Source organism: Tenrec ecaudatus, unplaced genomic scaffold (assembly GCF_050624435.1).
Source record: "Tenrec ecaudatus isolate mTenEca1 unplaced genomic scaffold, mTenEca1.hap1 Scaffold_3634, whole genome shotgun sequence".
NCBI lineage: Eukaryota > Metazoa > Chordata > Mammalia > Afrosoricida > Tenrecidae > Tenrec > Tenrec ecaudatus.
This window is the reverse complement of record NW_027459093.1, coordinates 99,547-116,956: the sequence shown is the minus strand read 5'-3', so window position 1 is coordinate 116,956 and position 17,410 is coordinate 99,547. Positions and strand designations below refer to the sequence as shown.

At 38.4% G+C, this 17,410-nt stretch overlaps 1 long non-coding RNA gene across 1 annotated transcript in view; it reads right to left on the bottom strand.

Annotated features, from left to right (window-relative positions):
* Positions 1–355: 355 nt before the first annotated feature.
* Positions 356–17,410, bottom strand: part of LOC142436494 (uncharacterized) — a 92,529-nt gene continuing 75,474 nt past the window's right edge. Inside the window, exons 2-4 of the long non-coding RNA XR_012781969.1 lie at positions 4,636–4,752; positions 2,805–3,014; positions 356–469 (exon numbers count right to left, since the gene is read on the bottom strand). This is a non-coding gene — a long non-coding RNA (uncharacterized LOC142436494). The remainder of the gene's footprint in view (positions 470–2,804; positions 3,015–4,635; positions 4,753–17,410) is intronic.

Below are 17,410 nucleotides of genomic sequence, written 5' to 3'. Positions count from 1 at the left end.
GTAGAAGGTTCTTGTTAGCAACCTCCCAGACGTCTCCATATGTGGCTGTCTCTTCATTTGGAACTTGCCTTGGCCAGTGAATTTCCAAAGGCAAGAAAAAATATGATTGAGCATCCAGGCTTTCCTGATATCTCTTTGCCATCGCCATCAGAAGATTATGCTCCAAGAGGAGAACAAGAAACACCGAGTGGTTTCTCCCCCCCCCCACACCCCTATGCTGGGGTAGGGTGGTATGCTGGGATGGCACCATCCCAGAAACCCCAAGCATGATTTGCCAAGACAAAATCAAAAAGGGTGAAATAGATGCATCTCACAGCTCCATATTGCCCTCTTAATAGCTCTATCATCACACTTACCATATCACATCATCTTGTTCATTATTTTCTATTTTTCACTAGGATAATTTTCTATGGAACTGAAATTGCATTTTTAACCTTGGGGGCAGGTGGTTTGAGGGAGCAAAGGCTTCCTAAAAAGCAAATAAATATTGAAGAATTAAGCAACATAAAGAAATAGCAAATATTCTATTCAAACCCTTGCTTGTTATTCAAATGATTATCAAATAGCTGAAGTACATAAGTGAAAAATGTCCAGCATGATAAGAAAACATAAAGTTTGAGCTCTGCCCCGTAAGAGAGTGGGACAAAGGCTTCTTGTAGTAGATGATGCTTGAGTAAGCTAGCATCAGGCCTTGAGTAGACAACTAACTCCATGTGTTGGAGAACCTTGTTTAATGGGTTTCAATGGCGGATTTTTTCAGAAGCACTTGAGGAAGTTTCTCTACAGATGAAGCAGGAGTAAGAGCCACTGGAGAACGTTGGAATGGGTTAAGCTAAGCAGATGGAATGCGGCAAACCAGGACACGGTGGGTGAAATGGCACAGTCTTTGTGGGAAACAAGCTATCGATTGCTATCTTAGTCTGGACTTGGAAGCCAGGAGCATGAGAGTCCAAGGCTGAAGGAATGAATGTCCATGGTTCATCACAGGGGTCAGTGTCTTCCACAGAAAGAGCTTGGATTTGATTTCAGGGGCAATGGGAAGCAAAGAAATGATGCAGAAGATCAACATGACCAGCTTTGTAGCTTTGAGGTTTGAAACAAATCTCTGATGAAAGTAGCAGGAGGAATAAAATCAGTGACTAGATGAAGAAGTGTTTTAAAATATGTGAACCTGAAGGAGCGTTATGAAGAGCTGCAACATGGAAGAATGTAAAAGGCTCCTCCTGTGTTTATTGTCCGCAGACAAGTTTTTACGTGGGCGCGCAAACAACTGATACTGAATGAATAAGAAGAGGCAAACAACGGAAAGCAATGTTTTGTTTGCTGTTGCAAAAACATGAGTCACAATCCATGAGTGGCCAGCCAACAGGCATTCATCAAAAAGGTAGAGGGAGAATCGACAGATAGTGCAGTCAGAGGAAATAAAATCCCAAGAATAAAGAAAGGATCAATAATCCAAATGCAGCACAGAGATGCAGTTAGATAGGACTGAGAAAGCAATTATTGTCTTTGGTCATTTTGCCTTTCCCAGGCAGTTTGAATAGACTACTGGGGGTGAGAGCCAGACAAACACTAGCCTGAAGAATGACGCAGTAGAGAAGAACAAGCAGCACATCCTCCTGAGGCTGCAAACCCACGTGGATGGGGTAGATTTGCCCTAATCTAATTGTCCTATTTTTATGGAGCAGAAATAGCCTTTATGCTTTTAGCACATATCACTGACGATCTTTATCAAAATGGCTCAAAGATAGAGTCATCTTCCTCAGCCTGAGTATAGAACTTCAATCACAGTAAAAAAGGCATTATGGATGAGAAGTACCTCCATAGGTCTCCTAAATGAATGTGCTTGGGACACATGCCTGAGTGGTGCGATCATTAAGCGCTCAACTACTAACCAAAGGTTGGCAGCTCAAACCAGGATTTTGAACCAGTTTGAAAAGTTTGGTCAAGGCTCACAGACACAAGGGTTGCATACATACTGTTTAACAGCCAAATACCTCTGTGCCCAATGCTTTGACCTGAACTGAAGAAAGGTGGCTTTGCCCAGCTCAGACAGGAGCCAGCCCAGACATTCAAAGTTGTGAGGTCTGAGTGGGCCATTGCGTTCCATTTCCACTCTGGTCAAAATCTGACACCTTGAGAGATTTGGTTGCTCTGCGATCTGTATACTGTCCTTATTTTCATGGGTCATGAACAGGCCATTTGAAATTAGTCTTAGTCCCTGCTTTAAACCCAGTTAGAGGCCCCTCCACAGACAAGCCGGTAAACCCCGTAGAGCAGGGCTACCCCACATGTAAAGACCCCTGAACCCAAACTGGCTGAACGGCAACCAACAATCACTTCAGAAATGACAAGATCTTTGTGGGGATGGAATGCTATCCTACACATATGTCAAAGAGTAAAAAGACACGACTGTAAAACGACCTAAAGCTTTATTTGGGCCACCCCATCACATCATTAGTATTTACAAGAATGTGTTAGGTATGTCTAACACTATATTTAACCCATGTGTATTAAAAAAACCACAAATGAAATAGAAGACATGGGGAGGAGTCTCATCCAAACCCACTTCTTTTTTTAAATTTCAAGCATTGCCTCGAAAATAACTTTCCTTTCTATTGGTCACACGCATTGGCTTTACTATCTTGCTTATACCTACATGTTAGGGCTGATATTTAACTAACACTCATGTCCTGTGTTTGCCCCACTGACAGCCAGAGGAACGAAATAGCTGCGGGTTGTCTGGAAATGAGACTGCATCTGTAACATCTGTCTTCATTCAATCAAAACCCAGTGCTACTTACATTTTACGAGTTTACCTGCAACAGGAAACCACTTTAAGAGTTTTAAGACATTCTCCTCCAGGAGGATTAACAGGAAGCTGTACTTTTCATCAAACTTTTCCAACACCTTCTGCCATTTCCCCCATCCTAGCTGTCCAGCTGGATGTCACCACCTTGCGTGCAGCAATGATGGAGTGTCTTATCCAGAGATACTCATTAGAAGAGGTTTTGCTGGAAAGTGAAAATCAGTCATTATGGGAGTAGGGGTGAGGTGAGCAAAAATGTACTGTTTGAACCAAGTTCTGCTCCTAAATCTCTTTAAGTCTAAGTTATATAAAAGTTATGTTCATTTATCATCAAACATTAGTACTTTAAATGATTGTATTCTTATATAGAAACACAAAAGAAACTTTCCAGATACACTACAACATCTTGAACATATTAGTAAATTAATAAAACAAAGAATGCTCTGATGAGCATCACAAAGCAGTGGCCATTTGTCACCAAGAACTATTGTATGTAAGTCAAAAATTTAAATCCACTGGCTTTATAGTCTGTTAGTGACTGCAGGTTGCACAGTAAGTTGGTGTTCGTATTCTGAGGACTGCCTTTCCCAGGTAATCTGAAAAGCTATTATCAAGCGGCTTTATTCCTCCTTCATCCAAACAACAAATTATCTCTTTCCACCAAAATGACGACATGCCGTAACTTCAGTTACATAGAAGTAAAGCCAGTTATTTGGGGAAAGGAGCAGTACCAATTGAGAAACTAAACAAAATAGCCGCAAAAGTCAAGGAGAAAGAAGCCCAGCATAACACAGCCCTTGTTCAATAGATACAATTTGGCCATCATTTATTTTTTTTTACTAAGTTCAGAGCCCTCTTGTAAAGTATAAATATCTAACAATAACATAGCATTTTGATGCTTCTTTATTCATTTTGAATTTTTCTCATTTCAGAGATTAGTAACAGCCATGAATATCCTCACCCCTTCACAATCACTAAGTGTATATAATTTACTGGTTTAAATAATTTCTATTAGTTCCTTGATTAAATCTGTGTCATATGTACACTTCTGTGCTTTACCGACGCCGTGAAGGCATAACATCGGAGTGCCAGTAACATGTCCTGCTTGCTCCCACTTACAAACATGAAGCAACAATCTGAGATACACTTAACCCTGCATGAGACCGCCTCCTAATGGTACAACGGCACCCAGTAGCTGTGCCAAGTAAATAGACAAAGCTGCATCTCTGGATCCTAGAGTCAGGCCGCCCAGAACGGAAACTGAATCCACCTCTTATTGCTGCTACTTTCTCTCTCTATGTCTTAGTTCCCATATTTAGTAGCTATGTTGTATATGTATAGTATATATATATTAAAATTATCTTTATATATGTACATTATATGTATGTTGTAGAGTGGTTATGAAGATTAAGTCGATACATGTGATAGCATATAATGGATGCTCCATACAGCTTAGTTGGCAGTATTAACATGACTGTAGAGAGGTAAATGTATTTCTGGCCCCTCTAAAAGGGAAAAAAAATGTTACAAAAAAAGTCAAGTCATGTCAGATATCAGCTTACTCTCAAAAACATGTATGTGAAAAGTGAATACAGTACCATCCAAGGCAGGGGTGGCAAGGCCAAAAGCAACCAGAAGAGGTAGGCTGTGAAGTACGCATGTAAGGATCCATTAGGATTTAAGCTGTGGAGATGTCCAACATCCCGTTAGTCCATACAAATTTTGAAACCACATAATGACCTAAAAGTGACAATCATAGTTGAAAGCTTGATGGATTCTTATTTCTAAGGAGTTCTTTCCAACAATCTATAATGTGAAACACTTACATGACAAGTCGTATGACTGGATTAAACCTGGAGAGTCCGGAGGGTAGGAGAATAGGGGTAGAATTACAGACCTCTTTCAACAGCCTGAAACTGTCCATGATGAATAAAGTTGAATTACTACGAGAGACACAATGGAGAAATGGGTGACAAATGAACAGGGAAGCGTCTACTTTGATGTGACATAAGAATAAGTCTACAAGGCACAATAATAATTATGGAGTGCTTATTTTCCATTAGACAGTATTTTAAGTGAGTGACTGACTCATATTAACTTGTTTAACTCTCATAATAACTCTAATTATAGAAAACAAACCCAGTTCTGTTGAGAATTGCAAAGTATAACAATACAAAATTTATCACCTATTACTTAACCAAAGTTAATACATGTCTACTTTCTAGTGATTTCCCTCCTTCCTTTTTCCATCCCTGGTAATTATTAAAGAACGTTTCTTTCTGTGTAGAAACTTTTTCCTGAAATTTTATAATAGTGGTCTTATACAATATTTGTCCTTTGGTGAATGATGTCCTCCAGGTTGATGTGTGTTATGAGGTGTTTCATGGATTCATCAATCTTAGAGTTGTGTGTACGTATCACAATTGTTTATCCATTCATCCATTAAGGGGCACTTAGGTTGTTTCCATCTTTGCTACTGTGAATAACACAGTGAGTATTAGCATGCATATATCAATTCATGTCTCCGGTATATAAATCTAGTGGCAAGATTGCTAGATCATCTGATATTTCTACTTCTTTTGAAGGAAAATTCAGACCTTTTCCACAGTGCTCGCACCATTGTATAGTCTCACCACCAGGCTGTGAGGAGCTCCAATCTCCCCGTACTCTGACCAGTACTTGTTGCTTTTCGTTTTGAACTTTGCTATAATTGCTTGTGGGAGATAGATCTCATTATTTTGATTCTCAGCTCTCTAATGACTAATGGCCACATAGCACATAGCTTGCTCACTGCCGACATAACAATATCAAAAGACTAGTTTCTGCCAAAGGAAGTCATGTGTGGTAAACAGAGGGTCACTGAAACAAGGGAAACCAACACAGAAAGAATTGACACAATTGCTAATCAATGAGCTCAGATATATCAATGATCAAGAAGATGGCATAAAACCCGGAACTGCTTCAATCGTTCATGTTTACGTATCATTCTGTTATACCTTGACTCAATGGGAAATAACAGCAACTCTTATTTTAATTCCCATTTTAGAGAGGAACAAAGAGCCTAAGCAACTTCCGCAAGGATACAGCTAGGAAGTCTACGGCTATTAAGGGCTGTAGAGAGGAATTGTGCACAATCTGACTTTTATTCCCTCTACTACCTTTCTTCCTTCCAATGTCAAGTGGCTTAAGGAATTAACCAGATAAGGTTGTATACAAGCTTAATTCAGAAATATTTGAAAATAGATAATGGAGTGTGTGTTTCAGGGTAGAGTCAAGCAGATATTAATAGAGAGTTAATTTGATACTGCACAGGAAGCATATGGATAGGTTAACTACACTATAAATTCCCTTCTTGCCTGTGTAGTATCAAATAAGATATGCTTAGAGAAGTCACACAGCAAAAGAATTAGATAAATTACTATGCTGATCGACACCTCAACCTTACAGAAGGTTCATGTGTTCTAAATTATAGGCAGCAGAATGGGCTGATTGCCTTGGAATCTTTTTTTTTTTATATTATTACTTTTAGTCAGTCATTATCTTACCATTGGGTTTAACCTCATAAGACTACAAAACCCAACAGGGGGTACGTGCTTGAATAAGTAAAACAAAGCACTGTCGTTTTCTAATAGGGTCACAAGTAATGCCGGTAAATTAGTAATTAGGAGACTACCTTTATATAAAGAAAATTTTAAAATTTTAATGGGTTTGAATTACTATAATTAAATAAAGCTCAAACCCAGCAAGATAAAAAGGATGAATGAATGACTTCCCAAGTGAAATAAACTTGTGAGTTATCAGGATTAGGACTAAATCTAGTCATCCCCCAAATCTTTATTAATGACCAGGAAAAGCCTACAATATGCTAATTAAATCTATAAATGCAACTGAGCTCACACGATCTTTCCAAAGGTTAAGCTAGGACAAAAGTTAAAAAGAAACATCTTCACCTTAAGGAAAATATTTTTAATAAGTAGAAGTACTGTCATAAACTCTCACTCAAAGCACCATCAATTATCATTCAACAGAGATGCTCTTTAAATAAAGGTCAAATTCCACATAATCAAACTATGGGAACAGACACATGAAGCTGGCTTTAAGAAAGCTTCACCATTTACATTTTCATTTAGTGTAAAAAACCTCCTGCTTGTTTTTTATTGGTCAAGGGGGAAAAAGACATGAACAATGAAAAAATAAATTTTTCACCTTTATCATTTATACTTTTTTCCCCTTTCTAACTTAATGAACCAGAAACTCTCTGTTTGCAAGTAATAACATAATTATGTCCTTGGGAACTTGTTTTTTATAATGTAGCATTTATTCTTTAGCTCTCAGGTCATTAGTTCAGAATTATATGTTTTTCTCATAACAACTGATAACAATAAATTCTTATATTACATCCCAAAAGAACTATGAAAAAATGCCTACTAGTCAATTCATTCAAAACATATACAATGCAACAGTAGAATGGGGGAGATTTTGACCAAGAAAAGAAGCTCAACATTGAGTATATTTTTATTCAGATATTTTATCCACAATATTGAATTTAGTGTATTATAAATGATTGTCCAAGAAAGCACAATAGAATTACTTGTATCATAAAGTTCATTTTTAGTATTCAAATCAAGCCTGTAACAACCTAATTTAGAAAAACGTAAGACAATCCTTCAGTTCTGTACAGCTTTCCACCCGTTTCCAAAACAACCTCAAACCTCACTACCCTGAAGTCAATTCCAATCCAGAGCAACCCTAACAACAGAGTAGACTTGCCCCTGGGGGTTCTGAGGTCACAGATCTTGACAGGAGCAGAAAGGCTCCTGGTTGCCCCTAGCAGCAGTGGGTTCTACGGTTGACCTTGTGCTTAGTGGCCCAATAGGGAGCCTATCTTCCCACCCCGGTTTATAGAGGCTTCCTGAGTTCATGCAAGCTATCCACTTGTTGCCCACTGAAAGATGATTTCCCTCCTTTGAGGAAGACATATTATTAAATTACATCTTCAACTTATCTCCTGGGCAGACAAAAAGACAAGCATGCTGTGCTAAACCTCAAGCATTTGGAAAGTTTTATTTATTTTTTAAAGTTTGCTGACAATAGCTAAAAATTTAGGTGTTTTCATCTGAAAAATACATCGTGTCTTAAAATGCCAAGCAATAACAATGGTAGACATTCTCATCTGGAAATGACCAGCTACTGCCAAAAAAGAATCTAACTCTTTCATCCCTAAGTCTCCAGGTCCCAGTTCATGCCTAAAAGGGTGGGATTAATATGGATCACAATGATTGACATAAAATCACCCCCTCCACCCCCAGAGCGGGAGGAACAACAGAAACAGTGGGGAAGGGAAATATTGGTCATTGTAAGGTATAAAAATACTTATAATCTATAATTTATCAAGCGGTCACAAGGGTGGGGGGTGCGAAGCAGAACTCATACCAAGGGCTCAAATAGAAAATGTTTAGAAAAGAATGATGTACAAATATGCTTGATACAATCGATGTACGGATTGTTATAAGAACTATAAGAGCCCCCAATAAAATTATCTTTAAAAAAAGACTCGACTTTAGTACAGGGTATGAATCCACATCTTTTGTTTCCTTGGCATTCCTGTAAGCATATTTAAATATATACTAGTCCTTTACATAGCATGGAGATTAATGTTCATGTTTCCACTACTCATGAGGGATTCCTGTCTAATTAAAGAGCAACATGTAAGCTCATCAAACTGAAAGCAAGTACCCCCAAAAGTGTGAAGGTGTGCTGAGATTAAGAGTAATTAGGTAGGTAGGGTTCAATATTGCTTCCTTTTGCTGTTGTTGTTGTGTTGTTTGCCTGGGTGCTAGTTCTCCCCATGGTTTCCTTAGTATGGAAATAAATAACCTATAAGGTTACTGAGTCCAAGTCCCCACCAAACAGGGTGAGTTGTAGTCAATTAAGATGGTAACTTCTAGCCACGATTCCCACTTCTGGACTTTATATGCCTGTGGTCATGGTCCCTTGTTGGAGGTCTTCTCTCTACCAGGGGGCAGTACTATAGTGGGAGTTAGACTTGGCTTTTTGTTGAAGGGGTGAATCAAGCCATGCCCTTGGTTTCCTTGAGCCCTACTCTACCTTGATGGAGAGTGTGATTTTAAAAACATCCTTTGTTTTCCTTGGATATTTAACCATAAAACACAAGAATTTTTAATTTCAGGAAAAAATTTTGTTTTTATTCTTTACTTTCATAGTTTATCTATCTATCTATATATATATATATATACATTTAATTAAAGGTTACGAAAATGTCACACTCGGCGTTATAGGGATACTGGTTCCATCATACAGTTATAACACACATAACCTCACCTGCAAAATCAGACCTTTATTTGCTGGCTGAGCTTTGGTAGAAGCAAGAAACCTGTGGTGAGTTTTGGACATCTTTGGTTTCTGGCTCTGGACCCTGCCTGTGGCTCACTGCTGCCTGACCTTCAGATTTGGACTAAATGCCACCCACCAACCACATGAGACACGTGCTCAAAGATCTAAAAGGCTCTGTGGGCATTGCAGCAAATGGGAGGCCCCAGGGACATTAAGGAATTATTCAAAGGAGGAGGCGGAGGAAAATGGAGTAGATCAGCATCTCAGAAGAGTTGGCTATTAGGCACACCAATGATTTCCACCTCATTTGGACTAGTCTAGTGTAAGTTCTTCTGAAAGAAATTATTACCACACCAGGCTATTATCAGATTCAGAATCATTGATAAACTTTCATTAAGGACTGAAAATCTAGTTCAGAAATTCCATTTCTGATATGGCAGCTTGAGCAGTTCTATGGAACCCCGAGAAAAAAAAACCCATAAAAATAATTATATATAAACCTAACCTAACTAATTACCATAAATTAGTGCTGACTCATTGTCATTTTAGTGAGTACATATATGATTGTGTGTCGAAGAGTTTACCCTCAATGATTTTTCAAAAGTAGATAGGCAGGCTTTTCTTGGGAGGAGATGATGTCGTTAGCTTGTTATGTGCAGTGAGGTTGTCCAACTTCTAATGACCCACATACAACAGTGCATTCGATGATCCGGTCCTCCCCAACCTCACACTTGCTGCTACATCTGAGTGCATTCCTTCAGCCACCGTGTCTATCCATTTCCCGGGTTTTCCTTTCTCCCACTGTTCCTCCTCTGTAACCAGCACGACATCCTTCTCCAGGGACTGGTCTCTCCTGATAGCATGTGCACGGGATGTGAGACAGAGTCTTAGCATTGATTGCAAGGAGCATTCTGATTTAAGACAGAGTTATTCGCTCTTCAGAAAGACAATAGTACTTTAATATTCTTCACCACCACCATAATTGAAATATATCAATTCTTCTTCAGCCTTTCTTATTTCACATGCACATGAGGCAACCGAAAAAACCACGGCTTGAGGAAGGTACACCTTACTCCACCAGGTGACATCCTAGCTTCTCGACACTTTAAAGAGCTCTTGGGCAGCAGAGTTTCCCAATGCAATACACAATTGGATCTCCTGAGTGCTGCTTTCATGGATATTGATTGTAGATCCAAGCAATAGGAAATGTTTGACAGCTTCAATCTTTCCTCCTTTATCATAGTATTGTCTATTGCTGCCATTGTGAGGATTTGGGTATTATTTACATAGAATTAAATTCTGTACTGAAGGATCCAGTCCTTGAGCCTTATCAGCAAGTACTTCAAGTCCTCTTTTAGTTCAGCAAGCAAGGTTTTGTCATCTACATCTCAAAGGTTGTTAATAAGTGTTCCTCCGATCTAGGTGTCTCATTCTTTTTCATATCATCCAGCTTCTTGGTTGAATAGGTACAGTGATGGGATATAAATCAGAGAAGCAAAACCAATGATGCTTATTTTTGTGTATATAAAAAAAGAAATTTATATCAAGAAGGTGGCTCATACAGTTATAGAAGCAGGTAGGTCCTGTGCAGTTCAAGCTCATGGGTCAGATCTTAAGCTTAATTAATGGGGAAAGAGTTTACTTTATTCTTCCCACAACTGCTTGGCTGTTCACGTAAGACTCCATCAGGAAGGTTATTACATTATGTTATCACATCATGGGAGGATCCTGCCCCAGCCAACTTAACAGCAAACAGAAATTCTCATAGTATATAACCCTCGCGCATACTTTTCCTGATATTAAAACACATAATATATCCTTGTTCTATTCAAACAATTGTCTCTTGGTCAATTTGCAGATTATACAGAAGCGTGTTGAAGTGCTATGGAATTTCTATTCTTGGAAATATTATCCATAGATTGTTACAATCCATCCAGTTTGTTATGATGCACTATTGTATAGTCAATAAAATATAAGTTAAAATTTTTGCTGATCTCTTCATTCAATCAAATCCATCTGCTGTTAGCAATGATATCCCTAAGTCCAGGTCCTCTTTTGAATGGACTTGAATTTCTGGTAGCTCCCTCACAATGCTTTTCTACAACTGTTAATGATATTGTTCACTGATTTGTGCATTCTGCTAAATAACCTTTCTTTGGAATGGACACAAATACAGATCTCTTCCCATAACTTGTCTAAGACACTGTTTTTCAGATTTCTTGGCATAGGCCAGAGATTGATTCCAGTGCTTCTTTAGTTTGTTGAGACATTTGTTTCAATATTCCATCAATTCCTGGATCTTTGTTTTTGGCTAATGCCTTCAGTAGAACTTGGACTGTTTCCTTCAGTATCATTGAAATGGTTTAATATTGACCAGTTCTTCTTGATACATTAAATGTGTATTCCTTCCACATTTTTTATAAAACCATTTTATTGGGGGAATCCTACAGCTTTTATCACAATACACACATACATCCATTGTGTCAAGTACATTTGTACATTTGTTGCCATCATCATTCTCAAAATATCTGGTTTCTGCTTGAGTCCCTGGTTTCAGCTCCTCATTTTCCCCTCCCTCCCTGCTCCCCACTCCCTCATGAACCCTTGATAATTTATAAATTATTATTATTTTGTCTTATCTTACACTGTCCAATGTCTCCCTTCACCCACTTTTCTGTTATCTGTCCCCCAGGGAGGAGGTTATATATAGAACCTTGTAATTGGTTCCCCCTTTCTACCCCACCCTCCCTCCACCGTCCCCGTATAGCCACTCTCACTACTGGTCCTGAAGGGATCATTGTCCTGGATTCCCTGTGTTTCCAGTTCCTATCAGTACCAGTGTACATCCTCTGGTCTAGCCAGGTTTGTAAGGTAGAATAGGGATCATGATAGTGGAGGGTAGGGGGGGAAGGAAGCACTTAGGAACTAAAGGAAAGTTGTATGTTTCATCCTTGCTACACTGCACCCTGACTGGCTTGCCTCCTCCCTGCAACCCTTCTATAAGGGGATGTCCAGTTGCATACAGATGGGTCTTGGGTCCCCAAACTGCACTCCCCACATTCACAATGATTTGATTTTTTTGTTCTTTGATGCATGCCTGATAACTGTTCCCTTTGACACCTTGTGATTACACAGACTGGTATGTTTCTTCCATGTGGGCTTTGTTGCTTCTCAGCTAGATGGCCATTTGTTTACCTTCAAGTCTTTAAGACCCCAAATGCTATATTTTTTGATAGCTGGGCTCCATCAGCTTTCTTCACATTTGCTTATGCACCACTTTGTCTTTAGTGGTCACGTTGGGAAGGTGAGCATCATGAAATGCCTGTTTCATAGAACAAAGCATTCTTGCATTGAGGGAGTACTTGAGCCTTCCTCATTCTTTTGATGTTTTTTCCCCCCATAGAATATTTTAATATTAAAACTCAAGACGTGAGTTTTTTCCATTTCACAGAGATATGCTAAGCATATTTTTCCATTTTGTTTTCTAATTTCTTGTCTTTGCTCATTTAATTATAATACTTTGTATTCTCTTATCAATGGAGCATTGGTGGTGTAGTGATTACGCAATGGGCTGTAATCTACATGGTTGAGAGTTCAAAGTAACCAGCAGATCCAAAGGAAAAAGACTGGGCTTTCTACTCCCATAAATAGTTACAGTCTCAGAAATCCACAGGGATTGCTATGAGTCAGCATTGACTCGATGGTAGTGAGTTTGAGAGTGAGACTCTTCTATCAGGAGCCAGTCCCAGAGCCCCTTCTGACATCCACTTTGATCTTTTCTCTTTATCCTGTCTTTTTAATGAAATTTGCTTTCTTCATGTTTGATGTTGTTGATGCCATCCCACAGTTTACCAGGTCATTAGTGTTCAATGAGTCAATTCTGTATTAGAGATGGTCCCTAAATTCAGGTGGGATATACTCACAGTTGAATTTTGGCTGTCATGGACTTGTTTTCATTGTTTTTTCAATGCCAATGTGAGCTAACATATAAATACAGTTAGCACTTGTTCTCATCTTGGCTGTTCATATTAAGCTTAATCCATTATCTCTTCCCACAGATGTAGTTAATTTGATACCTGTGTATTCCATCTGGTGAGGCCTACATGAATAATAACCATTTAAGTTGCTGGAAATGAAGAAATTGATGGTTTTGCAAAATTCCATCATTCAATCTGATCACCAGCTAATTGTCTATCATCAAAAGGAGGTTTTCTTTTATTACGTCAGTGAGATTATATCAGAATAGCATGGATCCTAAGCCTAATCACATTGGAGTCATGTTTTACATAACAAACAGAATAGCCAGGAGCACAAATAGAAAGGAATGAAGCACAGATGCATTGGAAGCACACAGGAAAACCAGAGAATGCTGGCAGTTACCAGAAGTCAGAAGGGAGGCCTACAGAAGTCATCAACCAGGAACTTAATTTAGATTTTTCACCTCTGGAATAGTGAGAAAATAAATTGCTACTCTTTAAAGCTACACACTTATATTTTTTATTATGACAGCAGTAGATAACTGAGATGTAGTTCCAAGTTTCACTAATTAGCACATCTGTGGCATACTCAAAAGGATAGTCAAATATATATATGGATAAATTAAAAATCACATTTACTTTTTTTTTTTTCCAACAAGAGTGCAAAATCCAATGGGGAAACAGAATAATAAAAAAATCAATCCTTAAAAAACTGAATATTCACGTGCAAAAGAATGAAGTTGGATCACTTTCTCGCGGTATACAGGCAACCCCATTAATATTGCTTCTTTTAGAATTTGTAGGTCAGTTGAAACAGGTGTATATAGTTCTTATTCAACCTTAGAGCAAGGAAAAGCTAGAAGCATTTTCAATATTTTAAAAGCTGCATTCATAGCAACTGAAGGTGATTGTGGTAATGAATGTACTGTGCTTAGAGGTTGGTCCAATGATTTCAAAGTGATGGTATTGACATGACACTGAAGCAGAGCTTCAAACAAGGCAGTGCCCTACTCAAAGATCTCAATAGACAGTGATGCTTCCTATGTGTGGTTCTCTTCTAGAAGGCCTACCTATACCTCTTCCAAGTCTCCCACTCCAGGGCTTCCACCTGTAATGTTTCCTGTTCTGGTCACCTTGACTAGTCATGCATGCTATAAAAAGTCTGATCTTTTCCTGTTTAACTCCTACAGCAATGACAAAGCAAGTTTAAAGCCCTGGATTAAATTTTTCTGTATGTTTATGACAATTTGTAGACTGTCTGTACCAAAAATTCAAAATGAATTATATGTAGGAGCTAAAAGTATAAATCTCTTGGAAAATAAAAAAGGAGTAAATCCTAATAGTGTACTTGAATTAGGCAAAGCTTTATCACTATAGTAATAAAAGCAAAAACAACAAAATAAAAATATAGATAAAATTAGGCCTGATCAAACTTTAAAAAAATGTTATTTTTAAAGGGTGCCACCAAATAAATGAAAATATAACCCACAGGACAGAAGAACATATTTGCAAATCCTGTATCTGATAAGGAATTTGTAACTAGAGTATGCCAAAACTATTACAAGTTCTTGGTAAAAATGAAAAATAACCTAATTTTAAAACAAACCGTATTTGAATAGGTACTTCTTAAATGAGCATACAAAAAGGTTAATAATTACATGAAAATATTCTCCAAATCATGAGTCATCAGGGATATATGTAAATCACATTCCATTTCACAACTCCTCCACTGCCATCTAGGAGATTCCAACTCATGGTGACCCTAAAGGATAGGGTGAAACTTCCCTGTGGGTCCCTCGGATTGTAAATCTTTACGGAAGTAGAAAGCCTCATCTTTCCCTCATAAAGCAGCTGGTGGTTTCAAACAACTGACCCTGAGGTTAGCAGGACCCTTTCCCACTAAACAGAAGCTCTATAATAGAAAGGGTAGGTAATCAGTGTTGGCAAAGATGGGAAGAAATTTGGCTCTCATACATACACTGCTGAGGAGAACGGAAAATGTTGAAACCAATTTAGAAACATCCTCGGAGTTCTTCAAAAAACGTTCAAGATAGAGCGATCATGTTTCCCAGAAAGTCGACCTCCAGCTATAGACCAAGAGAAAGAAATGGATTTCCACACAAAATGTGTGCAGAAGTGTTGAGGCAGCATCGTTGATAGCACCAAAAAGAGTGGAAATAGCCAAAATACCTATCCCCAAAGGTATGGACAGATAAAATATGCTATGTCCACAGTGCAGAATATTATTTAGCAATAAAAAATAATCAAGTACTCATTCTTGCTACACATGGGGGAATCATAAACTTTATGTTAAATGAAAGAAGTCAGACACCAAAAATGTATGTCTATATGAAATATCTAAAATGGGAAAATCTCATAAAAAATTAAGGAACAGATAGGTAGTTGCCTGAGGTGAGGAGAAAATGCTTGGGCAAAATGGAAAATGACTTCTGCATTGGCTGAAAATATGATAAACTTTACCATGACAACATCTGCATAACTTTTCGATATACTAAAATACATTTTATCATACACTTTAAATATATGAAATGAATGATACAGAACCTGTATCCTAATAGTGTTACATTAACATTTACATGGGCCACCAGCCTCAAAAGCAGGAAGGAGATGGGCAAGAGAGAGGGATGTGGTATCCACAGGGTCTCTTATAAATAAGACACATTGTCAAAGAGAAATCATTAGTCTATGACTTGATTGACAGGTTAGACATTACCCATATCTTTTCACAGGTGTGTCACCATGGCAGAAAACATTAGTACCACAGTATCCACGAGGATTGAATTGTACTCTCTTTCAATATTCTGCAGTTTGAGGAATAAAAAAGACTGAAAGAGCAAAATCAAGGCTGAGGGTATATGGCGAAAGATTTTCCAGTGCAAAAAACGATTATTCAAGAAAGCTTTTTACAGCCACAAAGAATGAACAGGTGAATAATGCTATTGGAAAATAAATTACTGATAGATTGTTTAGCCTTTAACTTGCTAATGTTGCCATTAGGTGACATCAAGTCAGCTCCAACCCAGAGCAACAGAATGAGGCACTGCAAGGTCCTGCGTCATCCTCACCATTGTTCCTCTGCCTGAGCGCATTGACTCCGCCACTGCGTCACGCCATCTTCTTAAAGGTCTTCCTCTTTCTAGCCACCCCTCTACTTTACTAAAAAAGATGTTCTTCTCCAGGGATGTACCTCTTCTGACAACATGGCCACAGTTTGCAAGACTTGACTTGCCATCTTTGCCTCTCAGGAGCACTCTGGCCTTACTTCTTCCAAGACTGATCTGTTTGACTGGCTTGGAGTCCATGACACTTTCAGCAGTATTCTTAAGTACCATATTTCAAATGCATCTGCTCTTCTATGGGCTTCCTTATTCATTGTCCAACTCTCACATGCATATGAGGCAATGGACAATCATGGCTTGGGTCAGTCCTCAAAGTAACATCCTTGTTGTTCAATATTCTAAAGAGGTCTGTGTAGCAGATTTGCCTTGTGTAACACATCTTTTGATTTCTTGATTGCTGCTGCCATGAGAACTGATTATGGATCAAAGTCAAATCAATCCTCGGCAACTTTGACCTTTTCCCCATTTACCATGATGTTAACAATTCATCCAGCTGTGAGGATTTTGGTCTGCCTTACATTGAATTGCAATCCGTAATGAAGGCTACAGTCCTTAATTTTTATCAGCAAGTGCTTCAATTCCTCCTCATTTTCAATCTTCCAATCATATAATCCAGCTTGTCTGGCTAGCTCATGCAATATTTTATTTTCCTAAAACGTCTTTAAAATATGTTCCTTTGGTCACTTTGGAGTCCCAAAATATCATTGTTGTTGGAATTCTGACAGCTATGCCACTTTTATTTCTACTGCCAATTGGATCATACATGGTGGAAGGTTTCAATAGAGCTTCTAGACTGAGACAGACGAGGAAGTAAGATATAATGGTCTACTCTGAAAATGTGACCAATTGAAACATATAATAAGCAGTACAGCATTGTCTGATGTTTTGTCAGAAGATACATTTCTCAGGTTGCAAAGCATTCACCATGTAACTGGGGAAGAGATGCTTCCTCACAGCTCAGCCACACATAACAAACAATAGGATGGAGGACAGCCTTGGGGCCATTCCCTGATGTGGCACAACTCAAAATAACAAAAAAATCTCTTCTAAAATCCATGAGCAATTGGAAGGTGGGAAATAGAATGTATGAATCCGGGAAAACTAGAACTTGTCAAAAGATAAAAGAGCAT